A 4237-nucleotide genomic window follows, 5' to 3' on the forward strand; every position below is an offset into this window, starting at 1 on the left:
TTTACATACAATAGACAACGATTTATAAAAAGAGTCATCTTTACATACAATAGACGACGGTTTTTATAAAAAGTGTCATCTTTACATACTATAGACGATGGTTTTTAAAAAAAGCATCATCTTTACATATAATACACGACGATTTGTATAAAAATAGTCATCTTTACATATAATAGACGACGGTTTTTATCCAAACAACCACGTCTTTACCAAAAAATGACACTTGATTTTTAAAAGATGGCGCTTGTCATACCCCGTCGCGATTTTTGGTCGATTTTAACTCAAGAAAACCTTTTTAATAAGACGATGCTTTTTATTTGTGTGCGTCGTTATAAAAAATATTCAACAGATACCTCGGTTTTAGTTGTTTAACTCATTATCCACGACGGTTTTTGTTACGTCGTCCTTTTTCAAATCTAGCAGACGGTTTTCTTCTCACAGTCGTCTTTTTCTGATAGTCGTTTTTTCACTTTTTGTAGTAGTGAATCTGCCATCGGAAAATATATATATATACATATATATATATATATATATAAATGGCTAAAGAACCAGAACTTCCGTTAATAGGTGAGGCGTGGCCAGGAATTGAAGTTGAAAGGAGAGCCCTCAGCTCGGGATTCTCCTCCTAGCCATGCATCCTGAACTTGTTCAAGCATCTCGCAAGTTCCAAAGAACATCCTCAATAGAAGGTCTATCTGCTGGATCCTTACACTAACATCTCACACAAATTTCCATCGATCTTCAAGGGTGATCCAAGCATGTCTGCCTAACTAGTGGATCAACCATGCTTCCCGAGCTGCTTCATCAATTGTAAGGGCCATTTGTAGCTGCACGGTGTTAATGAATGTATGTAAATTTATTAGGTGTGGTATAACTTTCCCAAACCCTAATTCATAATGCAGAGGAACATTTTCTGTTCTATAAATACACCAAATACCGATTTGTTAATGAAGAAAATACAACAAAAAGCGAGTTCTTTACGATCTTCTTGAACTTCCACTTGAGTCTCAGACTTCACTAGTCTGCCTTTGATCATTTCCAGCAATATTTCTCCAAAGTTGCGAACATCGGTCCTGTCATCGTGCTTCATCCTGTCAACCAACATAGCTCAATGGTTACAGTTTGCATGTTAACGGAATAATCTACATAAGATTAGTAGGTGTGCTTTAGGTGATAATATCTAGATGTAGCTCAGGACCTCTCCGTGGAGGTGGCAAGAGGTGACAAGGTGTCAACAAGCACAAGGACTAAGATTATCATCAAAAGTAATAAAATTTATCAGTTATGTACAAGTCATTAAACTCTTGACCTATTATGTTTGCAATCTGCCTACTCATCATAATATCATCACACACGCACACACAAAAAAAACAAAAAACTATATGGTTCTACTACCCATAGACATGCGTCAAGTCTTGAGAATGGTGATGAAAATACACACTAGGTTAAAAGTGGGAGCAAAAATGCTCTTATATAATATAATATTGTCAGCCTATCAACAAGAATAATTGTCAACTCTTTTACTCTCCTTTTTTTTCCCGCTAAAGGAGCTATAATAGGTGTGGGAGGACTAATTTCTTTGTAGAATGAGGTGAGCTTTCACTAAATGGGGTGAACTTCCTAAAATTAGCGCTAAATCCCTATTTTTCTATATATTTCTACACGGGTGGAGCCTAACCTAGTCTAAGGGTGGTTTCGCCGTTGCGAATGTGTGACTATCCTTAATAATCAAGGGTATAACTGGGATTTTATGTGATGGCAAAGTGAACTCTCTTAATAATACCACAATTATGTCCTCTTTTGCCTTCCCAAATTAAGCTGTAGAGCTAGATACAGGTAGTGGTTTTCTGTTATTCAACTAATACACAATGCCCCGAATTAGAAACCAAAATGTGCAAGAGGCTCTCCAAAACCCACAAATTTAGGATTAATTCCTCTCAACATGCACTGTGCCTTAACCAACTCCTGCATAGTGGACTATAAAATCAAAGCCTTCTATTCACCATTCTAATCAACAGCACCTAATACGATACAAAAACTCGAAACCAAGAACCAGAAAAATAAACAACAAAGATGGCTGGAAAAAACACATGCTTGGGTGTCCATGCAGCTCTAACCGTGACATTAATTCTCCTCAATGCCATTATAGTCGTGGCAGATGATGATGCACCGGTACCAGCCGACCAGTCCCAAGTCAACACATGGTTCAATAACAATGTGAATCCAAACAAAGAACGGCGGGCAAGCTTGACCCTGCCCTTGTAACAGCTGAGCTTGGTCAAACCGTCGTCAAGGTTATGAAAGATGGAAGTGGAGAATTCAAGACCATCACTGACGCCGTTAATAGCATTCCAGCCGAAAACACCAAACGTGTCATTGTGTACATTGGAGAGGGAGAGTACAATGAGAAAATCACAATTCCACGGAATAAACCATTTGTTACATTTTATGGCTCTCCAACAAATATGCCAACTTTGATCTTTGGTGGCAATGCCCAAAAGTATGGAACTGTGGACAGTGCCCCGTGATTGCCGAATCCGACTACTTCGTGGCAGCTAACCTTATTATTAAGGTACGTAAATGCCTCACATTTGCGAGAAATGTTTCGTGCCACGTGATATTATCATCACACAAAATAATGTTTTTTTATTAACTTTCTTTTAATATTTTTGTTTCCTTATAATTTACGTTGATTTGTGGTTGTGTGAAGAACTCTTCGCCAAAGCCAGATGGGAAAAGAGTGGGAGAACAGGCATTGGCATTGAGGGTGTCGGGGAACAAGTCAGCCTTGTTCAATTGTAGGGTAATTGGTTTCCAGGACACACTTTGTGATGACAAGGGCAATCATTTTTTCAAGGACTGCTTTATTGAAGGCACTGTGGATTTCATCTTCGGAAGTGGAAAGTCTCTCTATTTGGTAATGCCACCCAAACCCTCCCTATAATTCCTAAATAAAAGGAAAACTTATAAAAGAACTTTTGTTAACTCTCCCTACATGTTTTACAAATCAAATCGCTAAATGCGAGTCTCTTCTTGTAATAGTGAATTTCACGTACATGTTGTGTGAGAAATGTTATGTATACGACTAACTCTTCACTATAACTCAGTTGTTTGTTGTCTATGTATTATGTCATGGTTTTGATGGGTAGTTAATTCATGGGTGTGCAGAACACTGAGTTACATGTGCTGGGGAATAATGAAATAGCGGTGATAACAACACAAGCAAGGACTCGGCTTGGAGGATATCGGATACTCATTTGTCCACTGCAACATAACTGGGACTGGAAATGGCACGTATTTGGGCAGGGCTTGGAGGATCAGTCCTAGGGTGGTCTTTGCCTACACCAGCATGTCCGAGGTCATCACCCCAGCCGGCTGGAACAACAAGAACCGCCCTGAGCGTGACAGGTAAACAAATTAAAACACACTAATTAATTAAGCATTTCATATAATTGAATGATTTTGAGAGTTAATTAATAGTTTCAATTTTTTTTGTATTTGTTGTTATATTCAGCACCGTGTTCTATGGAGAACACAAGTGTTCGGGTCCAGGTTCAAGTATGGTTGGGAGAGTAAAATACACCAAACAGCTGAACAAGGAACAAGTCAAACCTTTCCTCAACCTTGGCTATATTCAGGGTTCCAAATGGCTTCTCCCTCCTCCAAATCCAAAAGTGTAGATTTTCCTAAGACTAGGAAATAGTTTTCTTTACTTTGTACACATTTTTATATATGGGTGCTATTGAGAAAGCCATACACACACTTCATGCAAAATGCACAATGTATAAAATCAACATTATGATTTAATTTCTAAAGATCTGCTGCTATACAATTTGAGCACAGTTTGTCAATTTGATTGGGAACAAAGATATGCGCAAAGGACTCACTAGTATAGTGGCTTGGACAATTTACTCCCTCATGCAAGGTTTTGGGTTCGAGTCCTAGCATCCGTGTAGTATGTATGAGTTTAGTACTATTGCCCCTCCCAATAGGAAAGGACCGCAACAAAAAAACAAAAACAAAAATAAAAACAAAAAACAAAAAAAGCGCGCATAAGTGGCAATGTGTAAAAATTAAAAATGGACCCCCTTCAATTTTCACATAAGAAATAATAAGTCATGCATTTTCAAAGTATCGATCCGTTAAATAACTTCACCTTTTTCAAATTTGGTAAAGAAAAACATATCAAAAATCGGTTCCAGTTTTGGACAAATCCCACTCCGTCCAGATTTAATAA

The 4237-nt window shown here is 38.0% G+C and overlaps 1 pseudogene; it reads left to right on the plus strand.

Moving 5' to 3' along the window:
* Positions 1-2073: 2073 nt before the first annotated feature.
* Positions 2074-3680, plus strand: LOC103342367 (putative pectinesterase 63; annotated as a pseudogene).
* The last annotated feature ends 557 nt before the right edge of the window (positions 3681-4237 follow it).

Source organism: Prunus mume, linkage group LG8, assembly GCF_029339155.1.
Source record: "Prunus mume cultivar Tortuosa linkage group LG8, ASM2933915v1, whole genome shotgun sequence".
Taxonomy (NCBI): Eukaryota; Viridiplantae; Streptophyta; class Magnoliopsida; order Rosales; family Rosaceae; genus Prunus; species Prunus mume.